This window comes from Leptopilina boulardi, unplaced genomic scaffold, assembly GCF_019393585.1.
Source record: "Leptopilina boulardi isolate dan_hultmark-lab unplaced genomic scaffold, ZJU_Lbou_2.1 LbouV2_137, whole genome shotgun sequence".
Lineage (NCBI taxonomy): Eukaryota > Metazoa > Arthropoda > Insecta > Hymenoptera > Figitidae > Leptopilina > Leptopilina boulardi.
This window is the reverse complement of record NW_026137682.1, coordinates 718458-734833: the sequence shown is the minus strand read 5'-3', so window position 1 is coordinate 734833 and position 16376 is coordinate 718458. Positions and strand designations below refer to the sequence as shown.

Genomic DNA, 16376 nt, shown 5'->3' with positions numbered 1-16376 from the left:
ACGATTCTACAAGTCTCTTCCTTCAAGATTGGTTTAAACTTATACCGAAACTCCGCTTGTGATAATTTCTCCACTCAAACTGTCATATATATATATATATATATATATATATATATATATATACATGTTTATTTTTTACTCCCTATAAATTTAAATTTTTTATACTCATTTAAAATAAGTAATTAATTTCATAAATTTTTAATTGATGAAATTTCAACTCTAATTTTTAGTTGGTTTTTCAGTAATTAAGAAAAATTTCTATGAAATTTATTAACTTTGAGTATTGACTATAATTAATTAACTTTTTAGGATACAATGTAAAATTTACAGCATGAATTGGAAAAATTTAAACATTCATTTTTTTTATTTTAAATTGTTTAATTACCGTTTCCAGGAATAATTATGGAACATCAAAGGTAATGTAAATATGGAACGCGCAATTCTTTTTAATGTAAAATTTTTATATTAAATTGTTTCAATTTGATTTTTGTTTTGAAAATAATAGTTTAATATTTTTCCTACAAAGTAACTCAAATATTTTTATTTTTATTGTCATTGGCAACGAGAAAATAATTGACAAAACTTCAAAAAAGTGCGAAAGTCCATTAATTTCTCTGAATTCAATAAAAATTATAAAAAAATAATAATAATAATAATAGTTAAAAAAAATTTTTTTAACAGTTTAGATTTTTGGTAAAGAAAAAATTGAAATAATCAAGTTCTTTGTTCCATGATTGATGGTAATTAATAAATTTTTACGAACTAAAAAAGCTGAGAATTAAATATCTAAAAATAAGTTCTTATTCCAATCTTGAAGTTAAAAAATATATACTGTATAAACAAAAACATAAATATTAAATTTGTTGCATGTAGTTTATAGATAGTATTATTTTAAAACTACAGATTGTATTGTTTTAATATAATGAATATTTACACCACTGGGTGTTAAAATACCACTAAAAAGGTGTTAATTTAATTCTTCTTAATCGTTACACTGAAAAAATCTGAACTCAAAATGAGTAACGTACGCTACTCGTTTTGATGTGCAGCAAAAATGAGTCACGTTGGTGGCGCCAATTTCTATGTTGTTTAGCATTGACTCATTTTGAACTGCAGCAAAAATAAGACTAGGTTTTTTTTCTCTGTAGGTTCAGAATATTTATTTTTTCGACCACTTTTCTTATAAAATATTGAATGAATTTAACTGGAATTTTGTGAAGAAGACAGTTTCTTTATAAGTTTAGATTCTAGAAACTAGATAGTATAACTGACCTAAACTTTCTAAACAATCTAGATAGTTTCCATATAGTTTAGGTATCTAGAAACTAAATAGTATAACTGTCCTAATTTTTCTAAATAATCTAGATATTTTTTATACATTTTAATTATCTATAAACTTGTTTATGTCGTAGCGTTACATTTCTTGCTAATTTTAATATATTTCAATTATACAGTCCCGAGGCAAAATTTAAGGCCTACTTTTCTAGGAGTAAAGTAGGGTTAAACAGACCTTCCTTAGCTGCCTGGAATGTGAGCAAATTTCTCAACAAAAAAGTTTTTTGTTAATCGTATAGCACTGACTCGTATAATACGTCTTTATTGTTCGCACACTTCACTGTAACACATGTGAAAAGTTTGCTGACATTGCTAATAAGTACTTATATACAAAGACAGATGGCGCTAGTATGATAAAACAAAATAAACCTGATGGCTCAACTCTGACCACTGTCCAACCCTGACTACTCTCTCCTAATTAAAGAGAAATTGTGTGAAAACAAATTTCATTTTGCTTTAATCAAAATAATTAAAACAGTATTTTTTTAATCGAACTAGACCCACTTTAGCTTTCTCAACCAGTCGCAAATCTAAAAGATCAAAAAGAGGGCTTATTGAGGTTCTAGGGAGCTAAAGAAGATTTAAATTTTGACTCAGGTTGGCTACACCAAGAGCCAATCAGAAGTGTTAAATTTAATTCTCTGGCGCACTAAACAAGTGGACTAAATTTGACCATGGTTGCGATAGCGACAGGTTAGAAAAGTTAGGTTAGAAAAGGTGACCACGTGGTCGCCAAAGCCAGCGAACTTTTCAAACAAGTTTTAGTTCATTTTTAGCCAAGTTCTGTGCTGTGAATACATATGATTTGTTCTGCTTTTAAAAGCAACTTTTTAACCTTTTTTTTTAAACCGTTCGTTCTACCACGTGCTCTCCGAGGTGTTCTTCAAAGTTTGTTCTAATCCTGATTTTTTCTGAGTTTTGTTCTATAAGCGAGTCTGACTTCCAAATTTTTTGTGTCACCCTGAGGATCCATTTTATTATTTTATTCTGTTCCGTGTGACTTTTCATGAATTTTACTGGTTTTATCTGCGTTTGAAGTGACTCACTGTTATCGTGCTGTGACCTCTGCTGTTTATAATGCTTTGTGGAACTATGTAAACATCTTTTGTATATCTGCCGTGTCACCTTGCAGTGTTGTGGTCTTCGACAGTTTAATATCTTAACTGTATACCCCTTGTTCAAGGTTTAAGTATATTTAAGGTGTTTGAAACCCGGTGTTGACATTTTCCCGCCTTTCAAGTACAATTGATGTTTCTCACTCAATCTGAGTTTGTGTCTCATTGTTTTACCCAGAGGGAACTCGACTTCAGTAGTCTTACTTTAACCTTCCATTGTTTTATTTTTCTGATTGAAAGTTAGAAATTGTTATCGAGATCAATTATATATATATATATATATATATATATCAATGTATGGCCTATACGCTTTGAATTCAATTCTCGCATGTATTCTTCTCATGGGAATTTATTATGATTCATGACTGAATTCAACGTATGGCAAATTCATTTTCCTTGTACTCGACTTGTCCGTTTCCAAGCGAACAATATATTTGATTCAATCTCAAATTTCCTATAAGCTGGAGTTACTTTGCTGTTGTCTAAGCTGTATTACCAACAGTGTAGCATATAGGGTATTCTAGAACTTTTTCGTCTTCTAAGTTTATTGTTCGGACAGTTGGCTGTGCCTCAAATCATTTAAGAAGAAGAAGAAGGATTAAATTTAACCCTCCTGATTGGCTCTCGGTGTAGCCAGCCTCATAGAAAATAGTATAACTATAGAAACGTGAAGTATTTAAATATATTTACATATTTATATCTTTAAATAGAAAAACGAACTTGATGTTCTTTATTTTGAAACTTGTTGTCTAAAACTCAAAATGAATTTAATTGGTATTATTTTTGTTACATGTTAAAATAAGTATCGTATAAGAAATATTTCGAGTTAAAAGTTTTTTATGTAATTTAGTAAGGTCATAATTCGTATCTGGTGTGTTCCTGTTTCTGCATAGAAGCTGCCCGTCCGAGGCCAGTAGGCGTTAAACGTACGTCTCTCCGTTAAGTTCTCCTCACTTCCCTCTTCTTGAGAAGAGATAGTATATACAATATATATATACTTCCTTCCTTGAGTTTCCGGTCGACTCGTATATCCAGGCAGTTGAGAAAGTTTTGGACGCATTTCGCCGAGGAGGCTATGTTCACTTCGTTCCCTATTCTTTACGTCCATCATTTGCATAAGAGCTACTATACCTTCATGCGCGCATTCTTGAATATAATAGACCCGCCTCTTACAGGAAAACCATTTGCCAATCGTTCATAATAATAATCGAGGTATTGGTTACACTGTTCTCTACAGTTTTATGATGATTGAACTGTTATGGATGCTTCAAGTAAATTTTATCGTGAATCTGACCTTAAAAATTTACAACCAAGAAGGATTTTCAATAAAAAATTGTAGTGGAAAATATTATAAAATCATTCCCTATATTTCATATATACAGTCATTTATATTATCAGCTTCCATGCAAACAATCACATTATAATAAATGTATATCTACATTTATTATGCGTAAAAATGAAATTATGGTCAAAGTATGTCACATGATCAATACCCATACTTTGCCCATACAATGCGATACTTTCATTTTTACGTGGGTAAACATTACCTTAATTAAAAAAAAAATCCAAATAGAAAAATATTTACTGCTTTTAAAATTTGTAAGAAATTAAAATTTTAAAAATTGACACATTTTTATTATAAAGTAAACAATAAATTTTTTATATATTTTTTTTGTAATTTTTAATATATATATATATATTTAAAAATAAGTTGTATAATTAATGATGTAGAATTAAAAGTTGACAAGAAAAAAAAAAGCTTTGAATTGTAAATTAAAATTTTGTATGTATATAGAGAGAAGGAGGGAAGAACGAAGGATTGAGAGGGGATTTAATTATGAAAGTTCATTTCCGCAGTAAACAGTGCTTTATAAGCCCTATGGCAGCAATGGTCTGATTCGTTGCTAACATTTTATGCCGATCGGTCGATTAAACAGTGGGTAAAGAATTATTAATGATTCCGGTTTCTCTCTGTATCCATGCCAATGAAGAAGAGAAACCGGAACCATTAGTAATGTCCATTCGCAACGTTGCCAAAGTACCACTGGCATTCACTCTCGTAAAACAAAAAAAAAACAAAGTTTGTTAAGAAAAAATAAAGATTTTTGAATTAAAAAAAAAAATTAAAAATTAAGCGCTTAATTAAAATAAATAATAAAGAAAGGAACTTTTTCAATATGAACATATTGTAGACGAATAATACAAGATATTTATAGCATCGACTGGCGTGTTGGAAATTTTATGGTTTTAACAGAGAGGGTTATGGTGAGGAGTTTGTGAATTTCGCTAAGTTTTGCCAGCGGTTTGAGTTCACCTGAGGTTGGTTGTGCTTGAAATTCAGAGCAGCGACCAAACAATATTTAACTCAGGCTGAAATTCCTCTTTTTATGGACTTGTAAAACTGTGACAGGCACATGGGACCCCAATCCTGCCGTTTCCAACGTCATTCGCCTCTTTTACCCTTTTCCTGCATATATATATATACATATATGTTCGTATATATATATATAAGAAGGTTATGTGGTCCTACAACATCGACCCTTCACTTCTATCCTCTTTCTCCCTTCTTTTCTACATATGTGGCATCCTAGCCCGCTTCCATCTGCCTATACATACTTTTCTACATATATATTCTACATGGAAAATGTAAAACTAAACTAAAACGTATCTTTCTATTCCCTTAGTAAACATGGACGAATACTATTTCTCCCTCGTTGCTTCAACGGATGAAAGTACTTTTTACCATTCAGATCCCTTCAAAAAGAGAGTCGCGCGGTTCTTGCTATACTACAGCACTATTAGCACTAAAAGTACTTATGGGGGTTTTTTCCCTACTAAGAAAGTGTGTTATATTCTCGTTGGTCATATTATTTTCTATATCTTTTCAAAACATGTATATACATATATATACACCATTAGAGATACCGATATTATGTGTGTCTGGAAAATGGGAGATCAAATTTTACTTTTATACATTGACACATTTTTGTACGATAAAATAAATGTGTGTACAAATATTGAATATGTAATATAGTTTTCTTATAAAAAAAGTATTCTAAAACCAAAAATTTTGTCGAATAATAGAAAAAATAAGTGTTTGAACAAACAGAACAATTGAAAATCATGTAGTTTTAATATCAGTAGTAAAAGTTAGTTTTAATCAGACATAACGATGTAATTGTTTTTAATTTTTAATATCAAAAGTAAAAGTTGCTTACAATCAGACAAAAGCTTTTATTTATTTTGTCATACTTTTAATCAGACAGTATTAAATTTTTATAAATTCAATAGCAGTAGCAAATGTAAATTTTAGTCATACACTATGGTTTAAATGAGTTCCTTATAACTAAGGGATTATTTTTTAATAATCGAGTAATTTCAAATTAATAATTAAAAAGGTACAATAAAACTTTTATTACCCGATCCTCGTAAATTGTGAATAAATACCCAAAAATAATACTCCTCGTAATCGAATTTTCGGTATAGCACATGAGAGGGTCGAGCTAGGAAATTGCTGGGTTATATTAACTATTAATTGTGTTGTACTCTGGGGAAAGATAATCCTGACATCTTAGACGAAATGGAATTGACTAACAGTGGATAAATTTATGTGACATAAAATAATTACATTGTTCCTATATATTATAGCGTAATTGTTATTTTATTATTGATTTTATTTTAATTTTATTTGTTTTATTATTGTCACTTCAATTCAATTTACGTTATCTACACTTTTAATTAATAATTTATTAAGAAGCCAAGTTATTTTTATGGGAAATAACTAAACAATTCTACACGTCATAATTAATTATTGAAGTTACGCTTGCTGGCTCAGAAAAATGTTAGGAAAAACTTCTTAACAAACCGCGGAATGGGGGGGATAAGGAGAAACACCATTAATTAGACAGAATTTAATAATAACACTATTTATTCATATTCACTTCAATTTGAAAAAGGTTAAGAAAGTGTCAGAAGGCCGATTAACACGAATTCAGAGTTATTCTTTATTATATTTTAAATAATAATGAGATCGATTCAGAAGGAGCGACTTATAATATTAATTTGGGGACTCGCCCTCTTTTTGACGACGATGATGAAGCCTCGTCTCACAATTATAAAATTATTACATTTTAAAGTTATTTCAAAAGAAGACACAAAACCAAGTTAACACTACTGACACCAGGATGAGAGTAAAAATGGCTGACGAGTCAAACTCAAAAGCGTCGCTAAACAGCGCCCTCTCTTCTTGGTGTCATTCAGATTAATCAATATACAATATTTTATTTTATCCACGATCGATAACTGATATGCGACCGTCGGTAACGTAGATTCCGGAACTATCCTATATAGAGTTGATTGACGCGAGAAGTCGATGGAAATTGACTGCCAGTATTGATTTGACAGATCGTCAAGAAAACAGCAATTTCGTCTTCCTGTTGTTCTTGAATATTTGGTACTCTCATCCAAATATACATATGCACCAGAAAGCTATTCCCTTGGTGACTTCTAATTTCATTGATAAATAGTGATGTCCTCAACGTATTTATCACCCACGGAGAATCCTCAATGCCTCGCGAGAGTTTTCATAACAGAACGAAAGGATAAATCAGAATCGAATTTAATTATTATTAGTCGACTATTAATCTGCCGACTTTGGCAAGTTAGTTTATTAATAAGAAAATTTATTATTTAAACAAAATGAAGTGAGTATCAAAAGAAAACAATTTTTATAATTTATAATATTTTACAGCCATTATGACTAGATTCCCACCCTGGTGTCGTTCATTTACAAAAAAATGTATTTAACTTCATTATTTTTAGGTCATTTGTACGCGACAAAATAACAATATAATATATATAATCAGAAACTTATGAATTTAATCTTTAATATTTTTTTTGTTTAGTAAAAATTTCCTAGCAGAAGCTTTAAGATATAAAGTACTCGAAATCCTGAAAAATAAACGCGGATTAGGTTAATATACATGTGAAAAAAGCAAAGTTTTAAATTGGATGATTATGAAAAATCTTAACATTTTTCTTTTCATGTGCTTAATGTATAATCCTTAATGTTGTTTTGTATGTATATGTGAGAAGGGACATATGAATTTTTTTTTCGCCAAGAGTAAAGTTTTTCTTTAAATATAAACGATAGGATGTACACAGGACAATTTGAGGGAAATTTTACTGGCTCTCGTGTACTTTACAAAATGTCTAAAGTAACTATCATTGGAAATCCTTTAATCGCAGGTCATTTTTCTTGCATTATGAATCGCATACAGGAATAATCGCACTGGTATTTAGAAAGCTTTTGGAACACAAAGGGTTATATGGCATTGGACACAAGCATCTCACTCGCGTATTCCGTTTATACCGCGTGCATCCCAACGTTTACCGTAAGCCGTTTGCCTTTGCTGTTTGCGCGTGTTCTAATGGACCTGTTATCGTTATTAACGAAATATGTGCTGTCCTTTGTCCCTAGAATCACATACACACATGCGCGCATATTCCCTGGGATTTCCCATATGGACATACACAATATAAGCTCAACGAAAAAAAACAAAATTAAAATTACACACATTGCACAAGGAATCAAAAATCCTTTTTGCAAAATTAGAAATTTTTTTTCTCATATTGCAAACCATAGATTTAGAAAAGAAATTCATATTGTTTACATTACTTTTGTATGTCTTTACGTTAAATTCAGAATTATTTTTAATTAATGTGTAATGATTTACAATAATCTTCTATTTAATTTGATTAAATAATTCAACCAATGTTTGGGATAAGGCTGAGATAATTTACAATTACAATTAATATAATTTCTTGTAGTTATGACAATATATTTTTTAGGTTATAATTAAAGGTATAAACGAAAAAAATTTTCTTCCTTCCTTCTTTTTGAGAGAGAGAGAGAGAGAATCTTGAAGCAATCAGTCTTCGCAATAAAGGGAAGTCCACACTACACTGTAACAAGGAATGGAAAAGGTTACTACCGACTTTACAAGAGGTTATAAAGGATTTAGGAAATAAAGTAATAATGACTTACTTCTTAAAATTTTAAAGTAAAATGAAAGAAAAGACCACTGCTGTGACCTTAAATATGAGCATAGGAACGGCTGGTACCAACTGTTTATAAGCGGAGTTCATTAAACCATGATGAAAGCCCAAACAATGAGATTCCTCCGCAAATGGAAAGAGAAGATGATTTTCCAAATATTATGACAGGATAATTGTTGAATACTTGGATGAGTTGTTCTTGATGTAGAATCTTCTAACACTTGACTTGAAAATTCTTTTAAGTCGAACTTGAGTATGAAATCGAGCAGAGTAACAGTGCTTATACAAGATTTCCTATGTGAAGATGACGTGCTGATACCAAAATCTGAACTAGTCTCTCCTGGCATATGTGGACCTTTTATACAAGATGCCCACAAAGAGGGTAGACGAATTCTCAGAAATGGGCTGCATTTACCACCCTCTTAATTATAAAGTGATCATCTAATCGTTGTGGATTAGGGTTACTTTCATGTTAAATTGACAAAAATTGTGGTAATAAAAAAAGAATCATAGGTATACTCTCTCAATTGAACAATGTACGAAAAAGCGATCTTACAGTGTTTATTTTATGAATTCGGAGAAAAACCAATGTTTGATATAAGTGGAACAATACAATCCAATTAGAGAAAAACTAACCTTATGGGTTTTATTATCTAAAATTCGATACAATCCTAGGGTTAGTACTACACGGAGGGAAGTTGACAGTAATGGCGACTGTCGCACCATTTCTGGTGACTATACTGTTTAGTAGATTTTTGACGAACTAATTTAATAGTGGGATTTACTAAATAGCCGTTTTGTAGGTGTTAAATATTAACTGTAGAGTAGCGCCAACTGTTAAAACTGTCAAAAAGTTAAAATGGCCGCCTCTGTTGTGAATATGCTAAACATAACCTACTCTATGTGATTTAAATGATTCAAATTTACTGTTTCTTGTAAAAATAAATAATAAAGTATAGGTAATGTTTAAATAAACTATCAATAATTTCTAAAAATTTAATTTAGTTTGCGAAATTGGAATTATATTGTGAAAATAAGTAAAATTTGAACAATCTCAGTATATATCGAATTTATTTATTTACACTTTTTTCTAATTATAATTAAAAAAATGTTAATATAAATAAAATTAATATTTTATTAGATAAAGGAAGTTTAATAATGTATTTTAATTAATTTAATAAATAATTTGAAACAATTTAATTAAGAATATAAACTTAAAATATATGTATATTGTTTTTCATGGATAATAAAAAATAGTTATTTGATAAAATTTTTTGAAGACTTAAGATTTAAATTGAATATTATAGAAATCAAAATTTAAAGATTTTTAAGAATAATTAATTAATTATAATTATATTAATTAATATGAACATTAATAATATTATATTAATTAATTAAAATAATAACACTGTTTGAATTTGAGAAATATTTAAATATTTTGCTCTAGAAAAATTTGATACAAAAAATGGATTATTTGAATAATATCAAAAAAATATTTATATTTTTGATTTTTTTTTTTGACTCTGCTGAAAAATTATTTTCCAAATCCGGTCCCGTTCACGTGTAAAGATAAACATAACCTTAAAAGATGCAGCGATTCTTAGGGCGGGCGATCGTATTTAAATTATGTATATTGTTTTAAATTTACTAATAGAATGGAATAAACTTACCTTTAAATTTTTCCTTATAACTGGAAAAGCCCCAGTTAGACAATAAATCTTCTATATTCATGAGTTATCTTTTAAATAAAATCAACTCACTTGTGTCAAACTGTCGCAAACAATATAAGTGTCCGCCATTTTCATAACATAAAAACTGGTAAGAAGTGGGGAGACTGAGCAGTCGCATTTAATCAACGGGTAGTGTTGGCAAAAGAACCGTTTAATAAATTCAACTACAAGGAACTAAACGCTGTTTAGTAACAGCGAATGCCAGTAAAGTTATCCTAACAATATTTTTGCCTACTAAACGCGTTTTGTAGCCACCACTGTAACTCTTCTATCCGTGTAAGATCTTTTCATGAATCTAACATATCCGACTCAGGCACACAAGGGTTAAACTAATAAAAAAATTACCGATAATTAATTGTTTTCAGCAGTTAGACAAGCATTAATAAAACAAAAGTGACCTTTTTGTCGATAAAATTTCATGAAATTGAGGCCAATAAAGAAAAAAAAAAGTGAAAATCACAGAAAAAACTTGGACTCATTTTTGTTGCAACTCATTTTCTTTTGGGTATCGAAATGAATATGGGACAAACTTCATGTTATTCAAAATGATATTGGCTGGAATTTCAGATTTCTAAGTTGGCATCATAAGCAGAGTAATTTTGTATTTCAATTATTGTTTCTAATATTTCAACAACACCAGAAAGATTATTTTGACCAGTACGAATATTTAGAAGTTTTTAAATAAAAATTATTTATTATTATTTACGTAGATAATAATTAATTTCATAAGTTTTTAAATTTACCGCTATTATTTAAGTTGGCAGTACCGTTCCTGTTGTCAAAACACATGTTTTCATTTTTCTAACCTAAAAACATATTTCCTTTATTATTTTATTACGCGATTACAAGCAATTTTTAATCAAATATATTAAGTCTAGCGTGTTATTTACTTCTTTGTAATTATTATATTTCATGTTTTTGTGCAAAATTATTCGTTATTTCACAATATTTTTCCATTTTTCTTTTTCTCAAAATGAAACTTGCCTGTTTCATTTTGATACTTTTACCTTAGAACTCGAAATGAAACAACCAGTTTCATTTTTGTTGCGAATCAAATTGAGTATAGAATCTATACTCAATTTGAATTCAGGTTTTTTCTGTGTAATGGACTTGTTATAAATATATTAACACGTTAAATACAGACATATATATATATATTATAGGAATACAGCAATTTTCGGGTAGAAAATTTAAGCAACAACTCATGTGTGAATTGTTCTGAAAGTGTGATTGTGTTTATTTGAAGGCATTGTCGTGAATCTAGTTAACAGGAGAAATCCCTATAGTCGCCATTAATATTACACAAGAGAGTGAGATGCAAGCAGGAATAAACAATTGACCGCTAACATATAATACAAGCGTTATGATTGTCCGGTTGGTGGAAGTGCAACTTTGCAGATTTGAAATTCGCTGAACTCATTTGAATATCGAGGAAAACTAGATGTTGTGTGAAATAGCTGTAGTGCCAATCCTCTAACTGCCTTTTGAGTTCTTGGTTATAAATTCACGTTGGCAAATTCACAAATTTGCGCTTGGAAATTGTTCAAGGAAAATTCAATGTGATCATTATTATATATATATATTTTTTTTGACTTTTTTACTGTTATTATTGATTGATATTTCTCTTCATTAAATACAATATTCAGTTATAATTGTCTATACTATGTGCCTTTGATTAGTGTTTAGTAATTGAAGCGATAAAATCGATTACAATGAACCGTCATAATTTTATATGAAAAAAGATTTTGTGTTTGCAACAAAATCGTTTGGTTACACAATTTTGGTTCTTGTAACGAAATTTTGGTTGGCTGAAACAAAGTCGTAGAGTTATCTCAACCAAACATTTGGTTAGGCCAACAAAATTATTTGGTTCAATATTTATAAAATTCTTATGAATTTTAGGAAAAATTTATGTATCTTAAAATTTAGTGCTATGTTTAATTTTCTCGGAATAGAATTTTCCTAAGTGTAAAATAAAAAAAAAACGATTTACAAAAATTTACCAAGAGGATTCTCGTTTCTCAATGAATGGGGATACTATCACTGGATTGGTCAATTTTATAGCTAATGTATATATATATATTCTTCGGTCGGTTGGTGAAGCTCGTTCAAAATGAGCACCTTGTGTATATCACGTTGGGTACGACTGATTTTAGAGCTCACTGGAAATTTACTTGGATCGTTTTCCGTCGAAAGAGCTGGTTTAAACGGTGGCTCTCTCAGGGTATAGGATATATATATATGTATACAGTGTTCGAGGAAAAGCGGTGATTCGATCGAGATTGCTCGAGTCGCAAATGAGAGAAAAGACACAGGTGTTCTTCACACTCTTGTAACATTTTGGCTTCCTTCTAAAACAAGTGATATGCTATATATATATATATAGTAATCAGAAACAAATTATTTAAAATGAAATTATGACAAGAAAATTGCTTTCAATTTTATTTATATTTGTGTGTTTTCTGGTTCTCCTTAGCCCACGAGTTTATATTTTATAATATAAATACAAAAGCTATTTTCTTCAATATAATATACAAATGTAAAGGAAGGTAATTCCAGTCTAATGGAATCCGGACTATTCCCTCTTCATCATATTCCTTTGCTTTGCGCAAAACTCAGAATAACTGTATTACTTTTGTCAAACAAAAATACTGTTATTTCAATAAGACGAAAAATTACTTTATAGTAGTTGGTTTAAAACGAAAAATTACTTTTTCATTTTCCATGTGAAATGATAAATTTTAAGATTATTTGTTCTATTTTAATAAATTGTGAAATAATAATAAAATAAATTAAAAATAAATAATTATATTTTTTTAATTATTAAAAATAAATTTTAATTTTAATTTAATAATTAATTAATATTCTAAATTAAGGATTTATAATCTATATATTATTTTTATTTATTTATAAAAAGTACGTCGCGGAAAAGTATACATTTATAATAATTTGAAAATGAAAAATTTAATATTTAATTCTGAATTTAATTAAATTTAAGATTTTAAATAACATACAAAAAAAACAATGAGTTTATAATAAAAGAAATTTCATTAGTGACCATGAAAGCGAGAGAGGATAATTTTTCATCTAAAGTTTAAGTCGAGTGCAAGGACTATATTAAAATGTTGAAACATAATTTTTCCTTTTTTTTTTATTTTTCTTTTGTCGGAAAACTGATGCCGCGGCTGCCAGTCAGAAAAATATTGCTTTTCTGCCCGGCGGCATTGGTGCGTACGTAACTTGAAAGTTGACGATCCGCGGAATCGAGCTGCCTTTGGGAGCAGAAGGTATATAAGGAGATAAATTTTAACGATTGTTTACTTTTGTTTGTCTTTAAAAGAGACAATGCCGCTGGGGTGCTCCTTGTACTATATATATATATATATATACTAGTCACAGCCCTTATTTTTCCTCTCTTCATCGCAAAAGACATTCCCTCGGGTAAAATCACAATTTCCGTCTTCTTCTACTCTCTGATCCGTGCAGTTTATTTTTCCCCACTTTATTTCGATTAATCGTTATAGACCTACTACAACAATGACTTATTAAAAATAAAGTAACATGGGAATTGAAGGAGCTATTTTTCTTTCACTCAATATAAATCCCATTTATAGAATCATTATTGTATATATATAAAATAATGATCGAGATTTTTATAATATAATTTTTTTATATCGAAACGTGAGAAAAGAAAGTTCTATTTTTATTCTATTCTTTTTTACTTATTTTAAAATTTTTATTTATTACGACAATTGAGCTGTTCGGAAGAAGAACTCGCTCTTCGCTCGGAAGGGACAATTTCATAGCAGTTGTAGGCATAAAAATAGGAAAAACAAAAATTTCAAAATTTTTATTTTTAAAAAGTACTACCTTGTATAAAATATTAAAGCGCATCTTTTTTTTCTTTGAAATTTTTTTGTAGAGCGAATATTTTAGTTAATAATAACAAAAAACTGACAAATTTTAATTCTTAAATTTCATTCAATTTTAAAACATAAATTGTCATATCTTCGACAATTATTAATAAAATTACTTTAGAATTGATATCCTAACACATTAAAGTATAGAGAAAAGGATAACATAATAAGAATGTTCGAAATCATCATTTGTTTAATAATTTTTAATTGTTATTTAAGGGCATATTGATAATCATGTTTTCTTACCTTTGCCGACAAAAAGTCTGCGGGGAAGTTCCGAGTTTCAAGAACTTCCAGTGAGACATTTGTTTATCAATGTGTAATAAAGTTTTTTGTAAAGTTACAAAACGATTTATTAAATAGTTTAAAAAATATTGAAGTTTTAAAGAAACGCGTGCAGCCGCATATCACATCGCCACGTAGAGTAGAGTCTTATTACGCTCTCAGGGCGTGAAAACATCATCTTCCCATTACTTTTCAATAATATTATTTGTTATTTTCATAATATTGTTAATTAAATTGTTATAAATTATGAACAATTAATAAAAAATTAATTAACAACATTATTAAAAATTTTAAATATGTTTATATTGTATCTAAATTTTTATTAAATATATTATATTATTAAATAATTTTAAATTTTATTACAATTAAATAACAAATTTATTAGTAATAGTTATTAAAGATGAGGGATAAAGAGCGTAAAATTATTACTATTACTATTTTATTTTGATTTTCTGCGTACACCTTCTCAAGGTTTTTACGCTCTTTATCCCTCATCTTTAATAACTATTACTAATAAATTTGTTATTTAATTGTAATAAAATTTAAAATTATTTAATAATATAATATATTTTATAAAAATTTAGATACAATATATACATATTTAAAATTTTTTTTAATTATTTTTAATAATGTTGTTAATTAATTTTTTATTAATTGTTCATAATTTATAACAATTTAATTAACAATATTATGAAAATAACAAATAATATTATTGAAAAGTAATGGGAAGATGATGTTTTCACGCCCTGAGAGCGTAATAAGACCACTGAATTATATACTATATGGGGGATCTCGGGTGAAGTGATCAAAGTAAAAAAAAATTTTGTCTCAATTTCGCTCAAACTGGAGTAATTTGTACTTCTATTGGGTGGTAATTTATCGTAAAAAAATTTTTCAATTTGGACCAATATTTACTCGGGGGGAGGGGGTTGAAGTTTATGGGTAGCGTTTTCTTTAATAATTTTTTTTTCTTGAGTATCAAAAAAAAAAATTTTTATCAACATCAGTTTCGATAGCTTTTTTAATGCTCTTTCGATTGAGGACATGCATTTTTGAAAAAAAAAATTTTTGAACCAAAAAAAATTAATTTCAAAATTTTTTTTGACTTTTTCGGGGTAAAAGGTACGATTTTTTTTTTTTTTTTTTTTTTTTTTAAAGGAAAGCTGAGATTTTTTCCTGTAGGGACATGTAGTTGAAAAAATGGGACAAGAAAGATTAAACCTTGAAAATTAACATTTTTTATTCACTTAAGCGCTGCGCTGCGATCTACCACGTGACACATTAGTAGTATGGTATTTGGAGAGAAACATTAATGCTCTCTGCATTTTACAGGGTTGAAACTGTTATTGAGTAAATACCTGTATTTCATCAACGTTTAAATTTGGATAATAATAAATGAATAATAATTATATAAAGTGGAATCTTGGAAATTATAAAATCGGTTCAAAAATAAATGTAGCATACTAATAAGAGTTTACTTTATTATAGTAATCAGTCTTATCAAATAAATACTCATTTATATCAATTCATCATTCATTTGGTTATTAATTTATCCATTTATTCGAATATTTGACTGCAATGAGTCTTTATTTGACTAAGAAATAATATAAAATGAATATTTTTTTCATTAAAGTTTTCTTCATAATTCATTACTTACATTATTATTGATGGAGACGACTGCTTTTCCCCGAAAGGACAAAACGTCGAATAGCAAAACGTCGAATGGACAAAATATCGAAAAGCCAAACTGTCGAATGGACAAAATGTCGAAAAGTCAAGACGTCGCATAGTCAAAACGTCGAATAGTCAAAACGTCGAATAGTCAAAACGTCGAAAGGTCAAAATGTCGAAAAGCCAAGACGTCGAACGGACAAAATGTCGAAAAGCCAAAACGTCGAACGGACAAAATGTCAAATAGCCAAAACATCGAACGGACA

The 16376-nt window shown here is 28.8% G+C and overlaps 1 protein-coding gene across 10 annotated transcripts in view; it reads left to right on the top strand.

The window, feature by feature from the left end:
* The window catches only part of LOC127291435 (nucleolysin TIAR), a 907547-nt gene that overhangs the window by 465757 nt on the left and 425414 nt on the right, over nucleotides 1-16376 (top strand). The window lies entirely within an intron of this gene.